This window comes from Salarias fasciatus, chromosome 17 (genome assembly GCF_902148845.1).
Source record: "Salarias fasciatus chromosome 17, fSalaFa1.1, whole genome shotgun sequence".
NCBI lineage: Eukaryota > Metazoa > Chordata > Actinopteri > Blenniiformes > Blenniidae > Salarias > Salarias fasciatus.
This window is the reverse complement of record NC_043761.1, coordinates 20,536,916-20,561,977: the sequence shown is the minus strand read 5'-3', so window position 1 is coordinate 20,561,977 and position 25,062 is coordinate 20,536,916. Positions and strand designations below refer to the sequence as shown.

The window sequence follows — 25,062 nt, the reverse complement described above, 5'->3', positions numbered from 1 at the left end:
AGTCCATCCAGGCTTTGGGCAGGGTAGTCAATACTCGTGACTGACCGATCATTGACCAAGCCAATCATTGGCGACAATATTCGGCACTTTGACGCACATCAGCATCGAACTTTTTGTTTAATCCGACGATCGATAAAAGATCAATATGAAACGGGATTATTTTGGCTCAGACGCAGCCTCCTTCCTCTCCTTTCTCCTTTCTTCGTCTCCTTTCTCTGCGGTCGTGACTCCGCCTCCAGCATTGTCCCACCCACAGCGCCATCTGATTGGTTACATTCAGAGCCGGCAGTTCTAACAGCGGAACTTGCCAGAACAAAGTAAATTGAGCAACATTTCACTTAGTGAATAAAAAACACAAACCGTACTTATTTCAATACTCAGGGCCGGCTCTAGGCATAGGCGAACTAGGCGGCCGCCGAGGGCGCCACGTCCCAAGGGGGGCGCCGCGGTCGCACAAGGGGCGCCACGACGCTCTGTGTTCCGTGTGCCCCGCTGTGCAGCGGTCCGACGCACCGCGCTCCTCGTCCTCGGCGCTGCCCGGCACTGATCGGTATTGTTCGGCATCGCTCCTCAGCGCACCCCCCCCCCCGCGCTCAACAAATGTCGGGACCGCTCGAAAAACACGCTCCCAAGGGGCGCTCGTCTCGGGCTCGCCTAGGGCGCCTCTGAAGCCCGGGCCGGCCCTGTCAATACTAATAAGCATATGTTTCCCAAACTCAGTAAAAGACGAACAATAATGAAAACTCGCCTGTGGACTGAGAGGAACGGCACATCATGCAATTTGAGAATGCACTCATGGGACACTTCGAGCATTTCGGACTGTCAAGACTCTGTGGCGCAGAAGTCACTGTCTTAGGCTACGTTCACATTGTAGGCTGAAGTGACCCAAATCCGATTTTTTTGCTCCTATGCGACCTGTATCGGATCTTTTCATGACAGTCTGAACGACACAAATCCGATTTTTTCAAATGCAACCCAGGCCACTTGGATATGTGGTCCTAAATCCGATATGTATCTGATCTTTTGCCATGCGACTTCAGTCTGAACGGCCAGGTCGCATTTATCCGACCTACACATCACGATATGGGGCGCCGAAGACGTGTGTCTTGTAGTGAGAGTGTTAAAAAAAGGCGCTCGCAGACGTACATAAAGGGAGTTCTTGTCATCCAAAAATTATTATTGAACTCTGTATCGCTAAAGCCTCTCATCACTGTCCCACCACTCCTGGCTGCGTATCTCTGGACGGATGCTGCTGCCGCGGCCCCACAAAACACCATGGCCCAAAACTTGGCTCTCTTCCTTCTCATTTGCTTAATTCTGCAGCGCCAGAACAATGGAGAGGAAAATAATAATAATAACAATAATATCCACATGCGCTCTCTCTCTCTCTCTCGCGTGCTTTCTCTCTCTCTCTCTCTCTCTCACACACACAGAAGGAGCTCGGCGCGGCTGATTAGAAGTGCTGCGCTCAAATGATTGCTCAGTGTTCAATTGTAAAAATGCGTGTTGATCATTTCAAATCATCGATGATTGATGCTTGAAAAGCTACAGATTCTGTATGCTGTTTGTGGGTTCCGCAAACACTGAAGCGCGCTGCTACGTGACGTCGTTCTGTCCTCTTCTGTGCACGCGGGACACTTTTGGGACACCTTTAGTTCAGACAGGAGATCACATACAAGTCGCATTTTATTGTAAATGTGAAGGAACTCGCAAAAAATCGGATTTCACAAAAAAAAATCCGAATTGAGCATTAAGCTCTGCAGTCTGAACGTAGCCTTAGAGAAGCAGCCGATAGGCTGGAAAATGGTCATGTCCAACCATCCCGTCCCCGACATGGTCAAATTCAAGACTGTTATCAAGAGACCTTGTTGACAGTGAGTAGTTATTTCTCCTTATGTTATAAGACTAACCAGAAACTGTACTGCACAATGATGAAGCCGGCATTTCAGCTTCCAATTGGGCAGTTAATTGCTGCAGTTTGTCCATGTACTCATGCAAAGATCTTTTTTGCCATTTACTCAACAATGGAGTGTTCCTTGGCATTAGTCCATAAAACCTTGTTTGGTTTATTATGCAGCATGCAATACTTAATGAATCTATGTCCTTGACAGTTCTATGCTTGGGAAATGTCTTCATGAACACTGAACACACTGTTGAAACATGTTGAAAGGATACCAAGGATTTTATGGATCATCTGATAAAGTCCTGGAGGTCTTGTGGAGGCTAATAATATCCCCTCTGCTGTCCTCAGACTGCTTAGTGGCAAAGGAACAGTTGATATTAGCCTTTAAAATAAAGCATTTCATCATTTCCTGGTTAATCCATGTCACGTGTACAGGTAATTCATCACTGATGATTTTCATTTGTGATTTCCCTCCAGTGCACCATAATGTGAACTGTTGAGGCATCGATTTCCTACCTTGCATCCTTCATTGACATGTCCTTCCATGATCAATTTTATAGTTTTCACATCAATTCCTCTTCCAGAGCTCTTCTCAATACCCATGGTGTCACTGAAGACAAAAGGATAAAAGGTCCCAGGCTTTTCTGTCTGGATTTTATAAGTTCTGTACTGCAAGGTAAAAAAAGAAAAGTGATCAAACTGTTAGTGTGTGCTGAAGATGTAGACATTTCAAATGTTCAGTTTCTCCATTTCACACCCTGTAATTTTTTCTTGCTGAAAAAAAGTAGCTGTCCTGACTTTGAGTTGAACACTGGAGAAAGTCTAGAAACATGTTTTGCTCTGTGTCTTTCTATGAGTGTTAGACAGTTTTCAAGTTATGACAAGTTCTTCATACTTCCTGTGTGAAGCTGCCATCATAGCCAGTGTCTGCCAAAGCTCGAGTTGCAATTCTTCCTCGCAGAGTGCTGTCAACAGAGTTGATGAAGCTGGACTTTCCAGAGTTTGGTGGTCCGTGCAGCAGAATCCTCAGATGTTTGGCTTCTGATTGAGGTTTATAGTGCCTCACATACTTATAGTCTTCCGTTTCATTTCTGTTTCAAAAGGAGATTGAATAGGATGAAGTATAAGCCTCCTCAAAACCTACAAATTCTTCTTGCTGTTGAAGTTTGATAGAAGTTACACTCCACCACAAATACTGACCCCCATGGTACGTCTCTCCATGCTTTTTCAAGAACTGTAAAGACAATCACATCTACATCAATCACATTTTCTACTAATATTGTGTAATGAGCACTAGTGTTACATAGTAATGTGAATTTAGAACATTCTGTGAAAAATATAAATTGACTTACGAGGAGCTTTGAACATACTCTTGGCAGAGGAAATATTTATTTTCATGAAAAACATAAGTAAAATAATTCATTAATGACAAACCTTTCAACAATTTGAAATTATTTGTTTATCGTCTTAGGATGAACCACTGAAACATAATGTTTACATTTGACAATTTTTCATGAAGTTCAATCTTTTTGAAAAGTTTGCACAAACAGAAGCTTATCTTTATCAGTATTCACAACATTTATCACATTTACATAAAATGTAAAGGTATAAAACAGTCTTACCTTTGGTAAACTCACAATGAATAAAGTTGCCAAACAAAACCCACAAATTGTATTTAGGAAGTAAATCTAAGGTTCAGTCTTGTTGTGAAGCTGTAGCTGTCTGGTTCAATTTGAAGCCGATGCTCAGGACAACAGTGCAACAAATACCTAGTGTATAAAAAGACTGTCAATGATTTCAGTTTATTTCAGGTTATATAATATCAAAGGATTGTTCTTTCCCAGCAGTGTATAAATGAAGGGTGTCTATAGTGGCGAAGTTCAGCTTAACAACTGAGAGAACAGATGACCAGCACACACTGAAACTTACTTACCTGGCAGGTGCTTCACCCAGAGCCAGGCTCGATCATTGCACTGAGGTTGTGCTGACCCCTGCAAATTCCCCAAATGTGGAAATACTGACTGCATAATTTCTGCTGGTGGGGCACTGTGTTAGCAATCTCCTCTGATTTGACCCTTCACCTCTATCCTATCCTTGACCTTTATTATGTGAGGTGAAAGCACTAACCAAGCACCATGTGGTCAAAATATAGAAAAAATACTACTGCTATACTAATTAAATAAACTAGGAAGCTGATATTGTACACAATATAAAGATGATGGCTATTTTATTGTCTATGGGGAATAAAGGATCTCTTGAATCGACTACAGCAGGGGTCGGCAATTAGCGGCCCGCGGGCCACATGTGGCCCGCCGAACCGTCCAATCTGGCCCACGAGAGGATCCCAACACGCGCGCGCACAAACGCATTAACGCACTTATTACCCCGGGCCCTCGAGCGGACGCACGCACCCCTGTGAGAGTGCGATATCTGTCATTGTGTTGCAATAGACAATCTTCGAGGGATGTGTTGTTTTGTTGTGGTTGCCGGTTTGTCACTGAAAAATAAAGAGGAGTGGCACCTCGTCTGGTGAACAGAGAGCGCAAGTGAGTGCGCTGCACCGAGCTCACCGTGTGTTTATTCTCCAGTAAGTTTGAGTGTGTGTTTCACAAAGTCAATGTAATGACGCGATTGTCGCTCAGCCTTGAGCGGCGGACGGTGAGCGATGACGCGGTGAGCGGCCAGCGGCGAGCGTTTCCAGGGAAAAATCCGCGCGCCCGTCGACTTGCACTGCCACTCGCTGCCGCCCGCCGCCCGCCACCTGCCGCTCCATCGCTCGTCGCTCGAGTTGAAATAATTGAACCTTTCAAGCGAATTGGCCCAGGACAGCCTATCAGCGTGGAGCTCTTCACGGACGTGCTGACGGAGGGCAGCAGGGCTCCGACCACGCAGAACAGTTGGTATGATGCCAAGGCGAGCGGCGTGCGCGATCTCACTTGTTCACCACTTCTTGTGGAAACACAGCGTCATCCTGAAGCAGCGCTGGAACCGGCCGTCCGGCAGCTCCTGCAGACGGTGGAACTCACCGAGCTCAGACCGCCTCCGGAGGGCAGCAGGCAGCCTGAAGCAATGCCGACACCTCGCTGCAGCCGGAGCCGACTTCCTCATGTCAGATACAGAGCAGCGACGGTGGTAGGCGGAGCATCTCAATCTCTATTTGTAAAAGTACTACTCGTTTTCATAAAAGTGCTGAACAGTAAAAACAGTAATAAAAACAAAAAAGAACAAAACCCGCACCATCGATCAGTATGCGCGCGTGCGCACACACACACACACGTCACACACACACATCCGGGTGCACACAGGACTGTGGGACAAACATCAGAAGAATCCTGACCACTGCTGCTGTGCAGGAGACGGTGAGGAGGAGCTGTGATGTTTCAGCAGGATGTTCTGTGTTGCATATTTGTACCAGCGTGACGCGTCCCGCGAATGAATTCACACACCAGTGAAAAGTTTTGCTTGTAGCGCGGCGCGGTGTCATTTATTGCGCAAATGCAGTCGCGTTAAATACGTCCAGTGCCCCCCCCCCCCCCCCCCCCCCCCCGCTCTCCAGTGTCCGCGGAGACCCCTTGGCCCGCGATTGAAGTGCCACCAAAAAAAGTGGCCCGCCGCCAAATCTAATTGCCGACCCCTGGACTACAGTTATAACACAATAACAGAATTGAGCAACTTGCTCATCACAGAACCAGCTATCTCAAGAGGGGGCCAAAGGGGGCCAACGCCGGGCTCACACTGGATGTGGTGCGGCTCCAGTCCGGACTCCCAATCTAATCAGTAGTCATCAAAATCAATCAGAGCCTGTCAGGTGATCCGAAAACTTTGCGCAAGGATCCTATTTTTCCGCACGTCAAAGTTCTGCTGTGTCAATCTGAACAGAAGGAAATCGGGTGCCAGAAGGAAAGTGGATATGCGTTCCAAAATAAGTGATTTCATAATAAATTCTGTGTCGACTTTTTGCCGTTACTTTTTTGTTTTATTCTGGTAGAATACATAACGAACAACGCAATCTAATCATTATGCCAATAGAAGAATGAACGATTTTGTACTTAGTCATTGTTGGAAAGTCAAACGACATCAAAATTGCACAAAAAAGAGCTCTGTGCTGCCAGATTGGGCGGGTTTCTGCCGAATGGCAGATTCCTCCACGACAACCTGGCTGCAGACCTCCACTCTCAGGACCCACACCTCCACTCTCAGGACCCTCCCTTGCAGACAGCTCACCTCCACTCTCAGGACCGGAAGTTGATACGAAGCATTAAAAAAATGGAAAAGAGAACACCGGAAGCACGTATTTCTCATTGTGTGGAGACGGAAAGGTGAGTAAATATCAAGCGACACCTTTTCGTTATACAAAAACAAAAATTGCCTTTATTCAGTAGAACGTGACGTTGCACACTGTACATTGCCCCGTGAACTTATAGAGTTTCCACTTTACCGTGATTTGTAGCGTAATGGTAGTTAGGCTAACGGTGGCTAGCGCTGACCACGGTAATTTTATTAGCCTCTGAAAGCACAAAAGCACTGTGTATATTATTTATATTTGTCTATGTGATTATCTTTACATCAGAAGGCTTTCACTGCCGTTTGCAAATAGCATTTGGATAGAAATTATTCTGTCCGGGGCATATTAATAACATGTCGAAGTTGTCTTGTGTACGTGGTAGTGCTCACTTAATCATGCAGTCTTCCTGCTAGAAAGCCAAGAAAACTGAGTCACCATATATTTTTATTAAATTTTGTTTTACTGATCACGACATAATTTCTCTTACAGATGCATATTTCAGTTATCAGAGTGGACTCAGAAATCGAACGCTGCAGGACATGCAGCAAGCAGTTTCACTCTCCACTGTGCCTAAAGTTCAAACCTGAAAGTGTTCAAGTTGCAGAACCACATAGAATCACATAAAAAAGGTGGCATTTAATTTAAAGGTAAGCATACTATATTTTTCAGTGTGTTTGTACACACTGTTCACCTGCTTATTCAGAAAAGTAACCTAATTGATTGTTTGATTTATATGGAATAATATGTCTGAATTTTTTTGTAGGCAAACAAGCGAACCCTGTGAAAATGGTGGTGTGTCATGCTCATGGAACACTTTGATCTTGGAAGGTAGGATGTCATAATATGATTGAACTGATATGATTGATGATTTGCACATTGAAATGTCGTCATCTGTCCTGTTGTCTTCCCATTCTCTTACTTATTGCCAGAATTGACTAATTTCAGGGCAGCACGTGTAATTTTAATTGTTTTACCTACTGTTGTAGCCATGGCAAGATGTTTGCTCATTTTCCATTCAAGTCGAAATCCCTTCTGGCAGGTGAGGTGCCACCAGTTTTTCGCCTGAAGGGAAAATTGGATGACATTGCAAAGGTTAGTCTGCATTCCTTTTGTCTCAATATTTATTTGTTGCTTTTAGTCAATGTTATGTCAGGTTTCCCATCCCTGGACATGATTCATTAACTGATTTTGTGAGCTATGCTTTTATTTAATGCAGTACAGCCTTTTAAGGCTGAAGAGAGGAAGAAAAGTTGTCAACAAACAGCTGCTCCAGTTGTGCAGGGGATGGAGACAACTGAAGAAGAGGTGGGCCTGACCTCCACTTCCATGTTGTTACATTTTGTGAGTTGACCTTTCATGTCTTGACAAAAACTTGACGCTTCTAATTTTCTTTAGACCAGTGTGGTGGCCCGAGTTGTGGAGCACTGCAAGAAAGCAGCAGAATGGGTGGAGATGAACCCCCAGCTGTCAGCAGCCAGGGTGGAGGTGCCTGACGGTTTGAGCATGGACGACACATCATGCACTGAGGAGGCTGTGCAACAGCTGGAAAACCTCTTTCACGCCACCCTGGATTTTGGTGAAGAGGAAAGAGAAGTGATTCTGGAGCTTTTTAAGTTTTTGTTATACAACATTGGAGATATGTGTGTCTTTTGTGAAGAGATCATGGACAAAGGAGGGTACATAGCATACTGCGAGCGCAAAGAAAAATAAAACAACTTGGAAGTTTGTTTTGTGTCTGTTTTCTCCTGAACAGGGATTATAGGCAATCTAGATCATGCAACTAGATATTCAGTAATCCATTGAATTGAATACACAACTTAATCAGTCCTCACATCCTCCAGTGGCAAATCCATGTGGTCCAACAACACAAGGTAAGAACAGCACAAACAATATGGAGGACTTATTAGATGAATTATGAGGTATAAGAATTGTAAACGCTATACAAAATATATATACGTATAAACATATGCCTATATGAAATTAGTTGAATTAAAACAATGTTAAAAGCTGCAACACTGCAGGAATCTGTACATTTACAATAATGCTATTGAAGCAAAGACAACTCAAACAGGTTTCAGTGTAGAAGAGTTTTTTTTCATTTACACAGATGTATTGTTTCAAAAAGTATGTAATGCAGTCTAACAGCTGTCCATATAGTCAATTACATCAAAATACTAAATGCAGTAAACTAATGCAGCAAAGAACAATACTGTTTTAAGGTGATCATGACAGTACTCATGATCATAGTCATGCCTTTTCATATTTCTATTAACTTTCGGTCCTGAGAGTGGAGGTGAGATGTTTGCAGGGAAGGGTCCTGAGAATGGAGGTCTGCAACCAGACTGTTTTGGCATATTCTTTTTTAAATCATACTTACATTACATACATAAAATTAAAGCCACCAAAAATAAACCGTAATCTCATGGGGAATGAAAAACACGCGATTCCGATATTCTCGCTTTTTTTCTTTTTTTTTTTTGAAAGATTTTCTATCAACTTCCGGTCCTAAGAGTGGAGGTGAGCTGTCTGCGGAGAAGGGTCCTGAGAGTGGAGGTCTGCAACCAAACTGTTAGTTTACTTGCTTTTAAATCATATTTACATTACAAACATAAAAATAAAACCACAAGAAATAAACCGTATTTTCATGGGGAAGTACGAATACACGATTCCGATATTCTCGCTTTTATTTTGAAAGGCTTCGCATCAACTTCCGGTCCTGAGAGTGGAGGTGAGCTGTCTGCAGGGAAGGGTCCTGAGAGTGGAGCTCCGGGTCCTGAGAGTGGAGGTCTGCAGCTGGACCCCTCTCGATTCCTCTGGACATGGAAAGGATTGACAGATTGATAGCTCTTTCTCGATTCTGTAGATGGTGGTGCAAGGCCGTTCTTAGTTGGTGGAACAATGTGTCTGTCTGTCTGTCTGATCAGGGTCTTTTGAACACGTTGGATGGGTTGATGAAATGGCGATGCACTTGTAACATGTTTTTTATTATGCAAATTCAATCCAAATAAGATGAAATTTGTGGGATGTGTTCACACCGCTACCAGAAAAGGATACATAAAATTTGGAAGCCCCTCCTCCTTCCTGAAGCTACTTCCTGTTTGGGAGGAGCTGATAGAATATTTCCACCAAATTCTTATTTTATAGCTTCCAGAGGCCTCACAGTTTAAGTTTAAGGTCTGTATCTGCTGTAGGGGTCAAATGAGAGCAAAAGAGCAACAGAGGTCAGAGGTCACAGCAGACTTCATGTCTCAGCGTGGCCTCGGATGGTTAATATACCTTTTGGAGCTCATCTGAAGGACTGTCTGGCACTAATCTTCTTCCAAGTCTCAGTACTGACGAATAAAAAAGAGGCTTTGTGTTATGAAATGTTTTATCAAGACCACAATACAGGAGGCTCATATAGGGACAAACACACATGTATGTACACACAAATGTATACACATACATACATACACACATACACAAAAGGTATGATCTTAATTTTGTGATATATCAATACAGGCAGACAGACAGACTGATTGTTTTATTGATTGATTTACAACAGAAAAGGACTAAAATTGTTCCAGCAGTATGAATATACTTCTGAATCAGAAACAAATAATAAATATTATTTGGAAAATAAAAAAAAAGTTGTTATTTAATGCACAGAACAGTATTTGTGGACAATTGTTATTAAGTACAGAGCAAAACTCTGTCCTAAAAAAAATAAATCCAGTTTGTGATGCACATCAGCTTCCTTCCGGGTCGGGGGTCAGAATGACACAGTGGAGCGACAGCTCTGCAGAGAACAGGGATACAGTCAAGTCAGCCCCAAGCCAAGTCGGCTCCATACAAACTCGCACGGGGCTCTGAAGGGTCCGAGTTGGTCGATACCGGGACCAACTCGGCCCAAAGCCTCATGCACTCACGTGACACGCCAAACATTGTATTTGTCATGCTGAAAAACAAAATACCAGTAAATAACCGGGAGGGATCAAACATGTCTGCAAACTTCTCATTTACCTGTCAATCAAAGAAGGAAAGGGGCGGGTTATAGTAGCTCAGCAACCAATGAAAAAGAGCACATGAGGCTCACTGTTTTTTTTTTTTTTATATAGTGCTTTATTGGACACACACTTTACATTGCATTATTCATTCTCTCCATATTGGGTGGTGGTAAGCTACTATTGTAGCCACAGCTACCCTGGGGTAGACTGACGGAAGCGAAGCCATCGGCCCCTTCAACCACCACCAACCATTCACTCTCACACTACTTTCATACTTAGGCAAGGTGGGTGAAGTGAACCTGTGCTGGAGGTTCCTTGGTTCTCTAAAAGTAGAACAGGAGGTAAAGCCTTTAGCTATCAGGCTCCTGTTATGTGGAACCAGCTCCCAGTGTCTGTAAAGCCCCGGTCACACTGCCCGAACTTTGCTGGAGCGTCCCTGGAGCGGTGAAAAAAATCCATCACCGCTCGTAACCGTTCACCACCGTTCACCACCGTTCACCACCGTTCACCACCGTTTAACAGAAGTTGGCCTCCGTTGAAGCAACGCCGTAAACGCTCGGCCACCGCTGATGTTACCAGAGGGGCCCTCCTTCCGCTCCGAAAGTTTTGAGCTGCACAAAATATTCCGAGCGGTGAGGAGCGTTGAATTTTCCGCCCCGGCAACGTTCACCCCCGCTCCACCAACGCCCAGTCCAAGTTTGGCACCGCTAGACGCAAGTTCGTGGACGCTCGGGTCCGCCAGGCCAACGCAATCCTGAACGCTGGACCGCCGCTGCTCCGCTGCGTTGCCCGGGCGGCGATTAAACGTTGCACAAACGTCGGTGGAGCGGTGGGAAGCGTTCTCCAAGCGGACACGGGGTTGGTGGAATAGTGGAATGGAATAATAAATGAAAAAGGTTGAAGTAATATATATGTAACAGTATTTTTTCACAGTTGTTAACACCAGAACAGCCAAGACGGTCTGACAGACCGGTTGGGTTTTTATAATTCAAATAAATCTGTTAAAATAATTCCCCTGTCCTCTAATTCTTTGACTTTTCCTAAATATGTGTCTTGTATGTTTTTCTGAAGCAAATAAGGTTTCTGAAGCAAATAAGGTCCTAACAATGACACACATAATATTACAAAGCATTTATACCTCCAAAAGATAAAGAAGATGCACTTCATGTTGCTTTTTTTCTGCGATTGATTTGTTGTGGTTCATATGCCGCATCTGAGCAGGGAGCGAGCTCTGACAGCGGACAATCAGCCAAAAATATCAACCAAATCCCCCCCCCCCCCAAAAAAAAAAGACAATAAAAAGAGGCATAACAGAAGCTTTAGCAATGACACAGGAAGTCAGTGAGGGGGAATCGGATGGCGGAGACGTGTCGGACAGTCCAGGCAGAACCTGCAGTGGCGCATGAAGCGCTCACGCGTCGCCTCCAGGTATAGAGAATTACTGTAGGCTACTGTCAGTTTACCACTAGATAATAATAACATAAAATGGTGTGAAAATAATAAACTAATGTAATAAATCTCTACACAACAGTGAACACGGTAGTTGGAGCACTGCAGCGTCTCCAGATGTGCCAGTTACAGATTCGGGTAAAATATTATATCCTCCATCAAAGTGCAGCAAACCAAGTGTTTTTCGTTTCCAAAAATTAATTTGAGAACGAACATATTTTCTGAATAAATACCTTTGTCCTGTAGAGCCTGCAGTCCCAGAATCAAATGAGCAGGGTGAGGACGGGACGGTGTGGGAAGTTGTCCGTCCTGGTGCGCAGCCGGGGAGACTTATTTTACTAATTTCAATATGTTCTTGATTACTATTGACGGTTAATAACACAACTGTTTTGTGTGTGTTGGTGTGTGTGTGCGTGTTTATCAAGGAAACGAGTGCGCGGAGTGTGAGAGGTGACGCTGCGCAAATGCGCTGTAAAAAGTCAAATAAATTTTAAAACCTGATTTGAGGCATTAATAAAGCAGACATGAGGCATTAAAATGTTTGCTGATACTCTTGACTTAATATTTTGTTTATTTATGTTAATTTCTAATACATTAGATTACAGAAAAACAACCTGTCGGTGTGCTCCTGTATGATGGTCTGGCTGATCGTTGCAGCCTTTGGAGGGGGTGTAACATCAGCAGTGGCTGAGCGTTTACGGCGTTGCTTTAACGGAGGCCAACTTCTGTTAAACGGTGGTGAGCGGTGGTGAACGGTTACGAGCAGTGATGGATTTTTTTCACCGCTCCAGGGACGCTCCAGCAAAGTTCGGGCGGTGTGACCGGGGCTTAAGGGAGGCTGACACAGTCTCGGTTTTTAAGACGAGGCTTAAGACCTTTCTATTCAATAAAGCTTACAGCTAGGGGTCACGTCCTCTCTCTCCCTCTCTCAGCTATTATGTAACTGTTCTGTTAGGTGATGTTGGGAAATGAGTCATGGATTTATTGCATAAATCTGTGAACCTGTTGTGGTGTATGGCTTTAAGCCACAGCATAGTCATGACAATGGGACGTGACTGCCGTAAACCGGGGATACACAGTTCAGTGTAATGGCTGCTGATGTGCAATAAAGTACCGTGAGCGCACCACCACTATCCATGTGTTATTGGACATAACACCTGTGTCCACTTCTATGGAAATAAAATGATCTGTCCCCCTCTCTCTCTCTTTCCACTACGGGAGACTAAAAAGTCAGAACACCGAAACCCTGGACGAAGAGGCTGTCTCTGAGGTGGACTAGAGCCGTGCTTGACAGCTGTGAACAGCTGCTCCACTGATTAATCTAGGTAACCCGGACTCAGTGGGTGTAAGCGTTTACTAAACCCTGGGCTCCTACCATGTAGAACCGGCTCCCAGTTCTGCTCCTTCTCTCGTTTCAATGTAATCTCATGGTACTACTGTAATTTCATTGTATTGCTACATGCCATTGATGATTGCTCCTCTTGTAGCCTCTGTACCCTGTGTTTATATATGAATTGTATGTAGATACAAGAAGCTGTCTGTCCTATCTCCTTCTCTTTCTGTCCCCTCACCCCAACCGGAACAGCAGGAAGACCACCTCTGAACCTGGAACTGCAAAGGTTTCATTCCTGTTAAAAGGGAGTTTTTCCTTTCCACAGTTGCTTATGCTTGCTCATGTGGATCTGTTGGGTTTCTCTGTAAAAGTGTCTAGAAACGACCATGTTGTAACTGGCACTTCATAAATAAAGCTGAAATAAAGCTGAATTGCCCAGGGACACAACAACAGTTTTATGCCTGCGGGACCGGGGATCGAACCGCCAACATTCCGGTTATGAGACGACCCGCTCTACCATCTGTGCTGCTGTTGCCCCAGACTCATGTGATAACAATGCTTTTTTTCATTGCTTGTTGCGCTATTTTTTGATTGACAGGTAAGTGAGAGGCTTGTTTGAGTCCTCTGGGATATTTACTGTTTTTTTTTTTTTTTTTCCAGCGTGAGAAATACAATGTGGCGTGAGTGCGTGACAAAAGAGGCTTTCGGCCGAGTTGGTAAGCAGCTTACAGTCCAGTCGGCCGCTTGGGAGCCCCCGCGCGAATTTGCATGGGGCCGACTTGACTGTATCCCAGGGTGCAGCCCAGTTGGTCAGGGCCGACTTGGTTTTGAGCCGACTTCACTGTAAGCCTTTTTCGGCTATGACTTTACTTATTGCACCTTTCAGATAATGGTTAAAGTTTATCTCCGTAATCTTCGCTGCGCACAGTGATGGTGTCACTTACGGTTTTGCCACTGGAATTCACCAAAAAAATTTGAAAACAAAAAGCGGCAACGCTGATTGGCTCGGCCGTTTCACTGCTCTGTTGCATTCTCTTTCTATAGCCTTTTCCCCAGACCCACCTCAGCTCCAAAATCCAAATGTGGATGTGGAGTGGGTGGGGCTGGTTTACAAGGCTAAACATGGTCCCCCACCAGCAGAAATTACGCAGTTGGTATTTCCACATTTGGGGAATTTGCAGGGGTCAGCACAACCTCAGTGCAATGACTGAGTCTGGCATTGGGTGAAGCATCTGAAAGGTAAGTAAGTGTCAGCATATGCTGGTAATCTATTCTCTGTTATAGTCCTGATGAGATGAACTTTGCTGTCATACACATCCTTCTTTTATATACTCTGGTGGGCAAGAGCAATTCTATTACATTATATAACCAGAAAAAACGGAAATCATTAACAGTCTTTTTACACACCAGGTCTTTTGTTGTATGGTTTTACTGAGCATTGGCTTCACATATAACCAGACAGCAACAGCTTCACATTATTGGACCTTGGATTTACTTCCTAAATACAATTTGAGGTTTTTAACACTAGGTTTACCAAGCAGGGGGCGGTTTGGCCCAACCCATCCCAGAACCCAGAGAGGGGCCACAGTGGCTCAGTGCTTTTGAATACACAAGTCGTTGTCCTCCAGCCAGCCACCTTTCACTTGTAAATGCAGCCACTATGCAATGAATCATGCAGGAATGAGGCCCAAACAGAGGGAGAAGTGTAGCACACACACCAATGTTCAGCTGATGCTTCTAAAACTCTCTTCATGTAATAGTTTGTATCAGTTTGACACAAATTACCATTTTCAGAAGAGAAAATTTTGTTGTGGATGTAAGGTATCATTTTGCACGAGAATTGGGGAGTTTGCACATTTTATTAGTGCGTGTATTTCATAGTTAAAAAACTAAGATATATTTTACAGTGCATCTGTGGGTGCTGTGTATGAAAACAATATTTGTCATAACATAGTATGTAAAGTGCCTTGAAAAAGTCTTCACCTCTTTTGAATTCTTTGCCCTTTTTCTTAAATTTCATACTTTGAACATTAAGTTATAAAATTGGCATATTTTGTGAGGAACCAACATCAAATGGGACACAACTGTGCAGTGAAATGAAATTTGTACAACATTTAAACTTGTTTTTAGAAATAAAAACCTGAAAAGTGGGATGTGCAATATTATTCACCCTCTTTTCTCATAATGGCTTCAGAAGTTGTCTGATTGTTTCCTCAATGATCAAATGTTGAGTTAATGACTAAACAGAGTCTATCTGAGTGCAATCTGATCTTAGAACAGATGTAGCTGGTCTGCAATGGTCCCGATGGTCTGTCAGAGAAACAAATGCAAAACTACGCTCTTCTCTGTGCCACAAAATCAGTCCTTCTGTTGAGGGGAGGTTTGAGGTGGCCTTTTCACAAGGCTACCCCTGCACTGAAGTGCCTTCCTCCCCCTCACACTCTGGCCCCCAAACCCCCACCACAAAACAAATCCATTGTTTGGAGAAAGAATCTTCCTTCCTGGCTCTTCCCCCCCAATAGGTATGCATGAGCCAACAACCTGGCAGGTATCGGCTGCATTTACAAAAGAAAAGCCGGCCAGTGAGTGGCCACTGAGCTGTGCACTGAAAATCAGGGGAAAAGGGGAAGAGTTTCATAGGTAGGAAAAAAAAAAAGAAAACTTGGGATTAAAAAAATTCAGTCTGTTTGGAAAGAGTCTTCCTGGCCGATTTGCCAATTTTATATATTTATGTTTGCAGTATGAAATTTAACAAAAGGTCAAAAAATTCAAGGAGGAAATATACTTTTGCAAGGCGCTGTATGTGCTTGTAGAAAATATAACACTGAATCAGCATCTAATGTAAAACTGAAGTAAGAGGGTTGACTCAGTAGAGAGACAGATATGATATTATATGTCAAACCGAAAGATTTATGGCCCCCAATAAACCCCTCCCCTCGCCATATGTCCACCATTTGTCCAGCGTATGTCCACTGCGCATTTGTCCCCCCCCCCCCCCCCCCAAACTTCCTTCCGTCTGAGGTCTTTTGAAGTTTTTACGACGGGTTAGGTGTTGACACATCTGAAGGGATGAGTAGGAGCCAGACAGTCGGTTAGAGGGGGTGAATTTATATTGTACCTGGAGATGGCGGAGAAGCGTGTCATGAAGACGCAGCCGGAATCTCTCATCAGCGAAACTCCTGTCACGATTTTTAATGAATTTTCAATGTTGGGCACTACGCCGAAAAAGAGCGTTATATACCTTTACCGGACTCAGATGCCCCCGGAAGAATTGTTACATGAGGAATGGTCTCTATCCTCATACGGCGTTGGAGGTAGCTGGGGATTTTTCTTTAAATATGACATTGGCGAACTCTGTCTTTATCAGTTGGACGGCAATGAGAAATTTGGGCCTTTTTCGTCTCAGACAGCTGTCTCATCGAACGATTGGGGTGTTCTGATGATGCTGCTTGACAGGTATCACAGCTGGTGCACGAGGGATAAAGATTCAGGAGACTGTGCCCGCTTAACACAGTCTCCTGATTCACAAATTGATCAGCGAAAGATGAGATTCTGTGCTGTATGGCAGACTAAAACAGTGGCGTGCGGTCGGTGGTTTTTCCGTGCGAGCATGCAATCGACAAACGACGAACGGCCGACAGATAGTTTTGTTTTGGAAACCTTTAACAGTGAGTGCGGAGTATACAGAAAGATTCTTGACTTACCATTTGATGCAATGATAGAGAAGATGAAAGAAAATGGTGGAAAAATAACCACTCTGTTTCACAACTCGCGTGATTGGAGAGACGTGGTTAGCGTGAGAAGAACACTTACGTTTTAAACCACGCCTTCTGCCTTGTACATGTCGTCGAGGACTATTTATTGAGAGGTGGGAGAAGTTGTGGCGTCAGTACATCTGTTATTTTTTTCTTCCTTGACATATAAAAAGGAGCTCTCTCTCGACTTCAGCCATGCAGAAGTACAGCAATAGGAGATTTTCTGCCGGGTTCAAGCGTCCTCATCCGGGGTACCCTGATCTGCTGAGTGAGGACTCTCTGCCTTTATTTTCTGAAACCCTCAGCCAGGAAGAAGAACAAGAAGACTTTCAAGCGTTTTCTCCATCATTATTATCATGCTCTCAGAACCCGAATATTTCTGCATACGGACCATCCTCTGTCCTGAATGAGGATGAGCTGACGTGCGACTGTCCTCGTGCCCTCAGCCACGAGGAAGCTGTTTCATCATCATCATCATCATCTTCGTTGTCTCCCTGTTCTCACCCGACAACCGGCTTCAACAACGAGGAGCTGGCCTGCAATTGTGATTTTGAAACTCTTCATCAGCGCAGTCTGGTGCAGGCGGGCAAGGCCGCTCCTGTGCAAGCGGAGGAGGGGGAGGAGGAGGCTGCCCCGGTCTTGGTCAAACCCGGGGGAGGTGCAGGGCCTACATCGCCAAGTGCTGGAGAATCTGGAGAGGATGATGTCGACGGCTGGATCTCAGCTGGTCTGATCGGTACAGTGAAACTGGGTTTGCTTCACCTGCTGAACCTGGTGATAGGCAGATACCAGAAGGAGACCTGTTACGGGTGCAGGACCAATCACCCTAGTCAGAAGCATCATCCGTGTCTTGATGTTGAGACAGATGGCTATTTTTCGGAGCATTACGACCGCTTGATGGCCACACTTTTCACACCCAAGCTGATCCCATCCATACAAAAGCTGTTGATTCTCAGGAAAATCCGTTCCGACGAGGAGAGAATCAGAGCGATCGTGGAAACCCTGATCTTTGAGCTCAAATCTGTTCGGAGAGTGGCAGAGCTGATCTGCGACTTTTACGACTCTGATGTCGGACAGTCCGTGACCACTGATCAACTCTCTGCTGTGAGTGACTGCTGGAAGAGTGAGTGAAAAACAAGAAGAAGAAAAAAGAAGAAGGAGGAGGAAAGATGGGGAATTTGTTAAGTCAAACTATCAAGCTAGATGATGTTATTTCTCAGTTGAAGAGACTTCTAACCAATGTTATCTGTAAGAGAGTCCTGGGTTGTGCATACAGTATGATTACCGATGCTGAAATTCAACGCATGGAAAAAATTCATGCTCAAGTCCGGTCGTGTCGGGGAGATGCAGCATGGTGGGTTATGGTGCAAAACACTATAACGAGTGCTTCCGAATCCAGTCTGTCCTCTGTATTTGCGAAAATTGTACACGAATTGTCTAAAGATTCTCTATCTACAACTAAGTACCACATAATATCTTTGTACACGCTGTTTGTCGATGCCGTCTCACTTTCCATTCAATGCGGGCTCGGTCTCAGTCCTTCGGATGAAGTGGACAGACTTCATTCTGCTTTGCAGATGAATTTGGATTGTTCTATTCTGCGTAATGTGTTGGTGATGATAAAGCCGTATTATTACTAGTCAGTAGCGATTGATTTCACTCTTGTAGAAGTATTTCTGATTAAACTATGCCTCGAATAATAAAAATACTGTTGAAGTCTTCCCCCTCCGTCTGTCTGACTGTTTGATCATTTACGACCGTACTGTAAGGGTGTGAGTGTTTGAAGCTAGCTGCAGCTGCAGATTCTGGGTAGAAAACAAGGCCTCACCATACAGAGACGCATAGGGTGTGCTTGATTTAAGGAAGTAGAAGGAAGTCACATCCGAGTGAGATGTCTGGGTGCGAGGATGGGAGCGGGGTGGGTTCTGATCTGAGGAAGTCAGGCATCCTCCGTAGGTGAAGAAAAAGAAGGGATCATAAAACGGGGGTAATTTAGTTCGACAGGTCTACTTCAAAGCTTTTATCAGATAGCATACGAGCAGGGGACGTCTGGGAGTAGATTGTGGGAACAGCATAGGAAGTTGTCTTATGAACAGGGTCACTCTGATAGAAATTAAAAAAAAAAAAAAAAGAGTTTGTTTAGTTCAGATACAATATTTATATGCTATTCTTAGAAGAAAATTGATTGTGAGCAGGTCAAAACTTTTCTCAGAAACAAACTATGATACCTGTGTCCGAAGGATAAAAAAATAAGATCTTTAAGTTTTCGTCCTCTACTTTTTCCACTATTTCATCAGTCACATTCAGGAAGACATTACAAAGTACCACAACCCCATAAAAAATCTTTTATTCCTCCTGAACAAAAGAAAAATAAGACAGAGAGTTCTACATATTTATTTTATCCGCTACTGTTCTCTCAACATCTCTTTACCCGTGAGCATGCGTCTTAGCATGTTTGTGTAATTATATTTTATCGGTGGATCCTATCAAAGAAGAATCTCTGTCACCACCATGGACAGACAAGAAGTCTATCTTTCTTCTATCTTGTATTGTTTGATCCGTGATCAGTTTCTCACAAAGAGTAAATCCGGTCTAATTTTAATTCGTACGAGTCTGATCAAATGTGTCAAAAGTTTAAAAACATCAAGAGTTAAAAAAAAAAAAAAAAAAAAAAAAAAAAAAACAGCTATCAGATCAAGAAGAAGAAAAAAGAAAAAGATTTGATGACCTCTGAAAATGCTGTGGTTTAAAGAATCTTTGGGCTTCTCTTCACACCCTACTGCACTTCCCCTCAGAAAGAATATTCACTTCCTCCATGACCCAACCTCTCTCTAACACCTCATGCCGATCCTGTGATCTTATTGGAAGGATCAAAAGTCATAAAAACCACCAAAAACAAATGCAAAATAGCTAGCTGGCACGGATATAAGTGACAGTCAGTCACTTCAGCTTGCAACAGGCAGAGCGAGGAAGGAGAGAGAAGAAGAAGATCACTGCTTGAGAAAAAAAACCAAACACCCCGTCAATAACACCGCAAGATGGCCGGTAGGACGAATGGACTGGAAAATTATTTTCTCTTTGAAAAAGTGTGAGAGCGAGAAAACAAAGTGCATTTTAATATATTTTTCTAGACAAGACTAATTTCTTCGGTGAATCATCATCATCCACAGAGCCGACGACCCATTCTCGATGTAAGTACCATAGTTTTTAAATTTCATGTTATTTGATCAGACAAAAATGGATTTCTTTTTTTTTTAAACAAGTTTTTACCCCTGTTTAACTAAGTTTTTTTTTTTTTTTTTTTTTAAGTTGAAGAAGAAGAAGAAGAGGAAGACTTTAACCTGACCCGGGATGATTTTGGTAAATTGTTAAATCAATCCTGTATTTAATTGAGAATAATCGTCTATGGGATCTAACGAGGTTTGTTTTGTTTTTACGATTGACACATGAGCTGGACAGGCTCGATAATCAGACTCGGAATCTGACCTCAACGGCCAGTGAAGTCCCAGGACCTTCAAACACTGCCCGTCAGAATCTGACAAGAAATAGGTCAATTATCACGGATTCTCTACAAGAGTTATCCTCTCTCCGTACCAGGGGTATTTTTTTTTTTTTTTTTTTTTTTAAATCTTCAGAGATCCCAAGACATTATGGAGGTCTCACTATCTCTGTTTTATTTAAATTTCCAGTTTTTCCTCCGAATCGAGAAGACACTCCGGGGACTTCCGGTTCTGGATTAAGAGCTCGCTTTTCCCGGGGTAGGTTTACCTGATCTGATTCATTCAAGTAATTATTTGATGTCTCCTAGCTCTGAGCCGTTTCGACGACAATGATCACACGCAAGTCTCGGGAGACCTCAACAACCTCTGTACTCACGGTAAATCTTTTTTTTTTTTTTTTTTTTTTTTTTAAAGTTTATTAAGTTTGTTTAAAATAAAAAATAAAACTTCTGACGATCGTCTTCATATTAAAGATCTCCTGTTCGCACCTGGTCGAGTAGAAACCGCTGTCAATACAAGCGAGGTGGTCGATCTCACTGGTAAGATTTTTTTTTTAAATATTGATGGTGGGATAAAATAATAATGTCATGCATGTATGTAACCTTTTCTTAAATTATTCCTGTATTTTAAGGGCCTACGCAGACCGAGCCTCCTACTACAATCCAGGAGCTCAGAGGCATGTATTTATTCTTTCTATATTCCTTCTTTATTTATTTACTCAGTCTTAAATGATCCCTTGATTAATTTTATTTATTTGTTTATTTATTTTTTCAGCTCTCGTTCCAAGAACACCATCTCCACCCATCGCTGATCACGACCCCGAAACTGTGTCTGAGCCTGAGGCTGATCCTGGACATGACAGCGAGACTGACGATGATCTGAGGGGTAGGTTTTACGATTGAGATGTGGAGAAAAACTTTATATTTATAGCATGTATGTATGTATTCATTTTTTTTCTTTTCATTTATAGGCCCGGCTGAGGTACCACCACCACCACCACCACATCAGGATGGTGCGGACATCCACTATGTGAATGGTAAGTACTTTATTTTGTTCTCACTAAGTGTTCTGTACATAATTGGGAAATATATATCCTATACGTGACTTTTTCCTCTATCCTCATTTTTTTTTTTTTAGATTTTTTTGTTCGAGATACGGAGTTGGGAGAAGACCGGACTCTTCTTGGCATCGTTAGAAATGCTGCTTTCGACACGGCACTTCGGAAGGCCAAAGCAGTTGCTGCCGACGTTCTGAACTGGAGCTTCATGCGCGGTGGGATAGCATATCTTCAGTACGGTGATCTGCAACGGCTCATGGATGAGCGCTTAGAGCAAGCCTTGTCCTGTTAAAAAAAAAGAAATAAAACATCCTGAAGCAGTAAAGCATGACATTCAAAAATAAATGATTGAAAATCCCCGAGCAGTGTGATTTCAGAAAAATTAAAAACCCCATGGCGCGCATTTTAGACTTAAACTTTCTGTTAGAGTGCCTGGTTCGAGATCCTGAATCATTCATAATAAACGATGTGAATTTATCACCGAGTGCATTTCAATCTGGGTCTGGTTACCATTCCGATTCGTCAGCATCATACCCCAGTGTCAGTCATGAACCTCCTCCTCCTCCTCCTCCTCCTCCTCCTCCTCCTCCTCCTCCTCCTCCTCTTCCTCCTCCTCCTCCTCCTCCTCCTCCTCCTCCCCCTCCTCCACCTCCTCTTCCTCCTCCTCCTCCTCCCCCTCCTCCTCCTCCCCTTCCTCCTCCTCCTCCACCTCCTCCTCCCCCTCCTCCTCCTCCTCCTCCTCCTCCTCCTCCTCCTCTTCCTCCTCCTCCCCCTCCACCTCCTCTTCCTCTTCCTCTTCCTCCTCCTCCTCCTCCTCCTCCTCCTCCTCCTCCCTGTCTACCCCACTCAGAACCATCTTGCTCCAATTCAGATTTGCAAAATGATGCTTCAGCATCAAGAATTCTGCGTGATCGATTTAATAATGTTGAGATAAGACAGATGTTAAACCTTCCAAATACACAGAATGTACCAGATCTCGCAGAGTTTTACGAGAATGTTATGAGAGTCATCGAACATCTTGCAGAGAGAACCAGGTCGGAATCTAACCGTAATGAACTGGTTCAATTGGAAATTGTCGGTGAGAATGTGCGAGAGCACGTTTCTTTCACTGTTGACCAGCATGGTGATAACATTCTCCCCGTATTTGAAAACTTACTCGATCAAATGGTTCAGTCAAATACAGATGTTGCTGCTGACGCAGGACTGGAAATCGTTGTACAGGTTGTACGTGACCCGCGAGGCGGAGTTAAAAGAAAATTAGAATGCACTCTTGAACATGAGGTGTTACAGCGTAAGAGGCATCACCTCTACATCGTCTACAATAGGACCGATAAGCTCTGTTTCTCCATTTGTCTGGCACATTTAACAGATCCCAAATTAAATGATTCACAGGCTGAAGAAAGGGGAAGTTGGTTACAGTATCAGGCAGGCTTGACCAGTCAGACTGAAGTCTCCTTCACTGACGTCCCTAAATTTCAGGAGCTCTTACAACGGAAAATAGTCATATTTATGAGAAATCGTGAAAATAGAGCCCTCTCGAAATTTGAGACAGCTTTCAGTGACCGATCTCGCCCAATTTTCTTGTACTTAGCTGAAAACCACTTCTCGGGGATTAAAAACCTCAAAGGGTTCCTTGGTATCCGATATGTATGCAGTTTCTGTTTTCAAGGATACAATAACCCTCATACACACAGCTGTGGCGGTTACTGTGCTGTATGTAATGACCCTGACTGTAAACAGAGGGTGTGGAGCCCTGTGACCTGTGATCGTTGTAACAGAACCTGTCGTTCGTCAGAGTGTTTCGACAAGCATAACGAGCCGAGAGAGAGAAACCGTGGTGAGACGAATGCTAGTAACTGTGATATTTACAAGAAATGTCTTAAATGTAACTCTACATACACAAAAAGATTGACCAGGGAGAACAGGGAGCATGTGTGTATAAAGAGATGCTGTAAAACCTGTGGTGAGAGCCTCGCAGATGAGTCAGAAACTGCTGGTAATCAGGATCGTCACCTCTGTTACATGCAGCCTTTAAACGTAGACGAGAAACACTCGGAGAAGTTGATTTTTTATGACTTTGAGACATTTGTTGATCAGACAGGTGTACATAGACCGTATCTGGTCTGTACAAAAACCTTGAGCGGTGTTGAATGGTATGCTTACGGTCTTGACTGCTTGGAGAAATTCATCGCTCATTTCAGAAAACCTTGCTACAAAGACTCGGTCTTCATTGCGCATAATTCGAAAGGATTCGATAGCTACCTGATTGTTAACACCATGGTTAAATTAGGTATTGAACCCTCTCTTATTATGATGGGTGGTAAAATTCTGCAGCTCAGTGAGTCGGACTATAACCTAAAATTCATCGACTCTCTCTCTTTCCTCAGCATGCGTCTCTCTGATATGCCGAAAGCAATGGGGTTCGAGGATCAGTCGAAAGGCTTTTTCCCTCACAAGTTCAGCTCCGCAGGGAGTCTGAAATACATGGGACCGTACCCCCCACCTACTGATTATGGTTTTGAGCGTATGTCACGCCCCGAACAGGTGAAATTTCAGGGGTGGTATGATTCGGTCTCTCGCGGTGTATTCGACTTTGAGAAGGAAGCTTTGTTTTACTGCAAAAACGATGTCCAGATTCTCTTTGAAGGGTGCGTTAGATTCAGAAATCAGTTTCTGAATGAGACAAAAGTTGACCCGTTCAGTTGGATAACTATATCCTCAGCCTGTATGAAAGTTTTTCTCACAAACTTTCTACATCCTCGCACACTCGCCATTCCTCCTCCTGATGATTACCGTCGTCAGGTCAAAAGTTACTCTCACGCTTCTATCCAGTGGTTGGAATGTGTGTCACACAGCCGGGGTGTTTTCATCCAGCATGCTCTAAACAGAGGCGAGAAGCAAATAGGTCCTTACTTTGTTGACGGGTTTGCAACAATCGATGATGTGGAATGGGTTTTTGAGTTCCAGGGTTGTTTTTTCCACGGCTGTCCGATTTGTTTTCAGCCGCATGAAACATGCCCTCTGACCGGGAAGCCCTTTGAAGAGCTGTACACAGCTTCAGAGGAAAAATTACATCGGCTGAGATCCGTCTACGGTCTATAGACCTGTGTGATCTGGGAACACGAGTGGCTGGAGATGAAAAAATCAGATCCGCGAGTAGGCGAGTTTCTGAAGGAATTTGACCCTCCCGAACCTCTCTCCCCCAGACAGACTCTGTACGGAGGCCGTACGAGTGCGCTGCGGCTGCGGTACACAGCGGGTGCTGGCGAATCTGTGCATTACGTGGATGTAACTTCATTATGTCCGTACGTAAACAGCAGTTGCGCTCATCCTTTAGGCCATCCCACCGTAATTCATAAAGATTTTGACGACCCTCAAAACTACTTTGGGTTAATTCGAGCCGTCGTCAACCCCCCACGGGGTCTCTTCCACCCGGTGTTACCTTACAAATCTTCCAGGGGTAAACTGCTGTTCACTCTCTGTCGCACCTGTGCTGAGATAAATAACCAGATGAACTTATGCGATCATGATGAAAACGCCCGTGCATTGACGGGGGTGTGGGTCACTCCCGAATTCAACAAAGCTCTGGAGCTCGGGTACAAAGTTGCAAAAATCATCGAAGTTTGGCACTTTAGCGAGCTTAGCGAGCGTAGCGACTCTGTTTTTGTAGGATACGTGCACACTTTTCTGAAGGGGAAACAGGAAGCGTCAGGCTACCCGGCAGATGCGGTGGATCAGGAAAGCAGGGACAGATACATACAGCAGTACAAACTGGAGCAAGGCATTCAGCTCGA

At 43.9% G+C, this 25,062-nt stretch overlaps 1 long non-coding RNA gene and 2 pseudogenes across 1 annotated transcript; 2 read left to right on the top strand and 1 right to left on the bottom strand.

Annotated features, from left to right (window-relative positions):
• Positions 1–3,828: 3,828 nt before the first annotated feature.
• LOC115404743 (uncharacterized) lies at positions 3,829–3,970 on the top strand (annotated as a pseudogene).
• Positions 3,971–14,053: 10,083 nt separating this feature from the next.
• On the bottom strand, positions 14,054–14,203 carry LOC115404756 (uncharacterized; annotated as a pseudogene).
• Positions 14,204–21,016: 6,813 nt separating this feature from the next.
• Positions 21,017–21,377, top strand: LOC115403898 (uncharacterized). Its single transcript, XR_003933266.1, has 3 exons — positions 21,017–21,096; positions 21,182–21,247; positions 21,349–21,377. It is a non-coding gene; the product is annotated as an uncharacterized LOC115403898 (long non-coding RNA).
• The last annotated feature ends 3,685 nt before the right edge of the window (positions 21,378–25,062 follow it).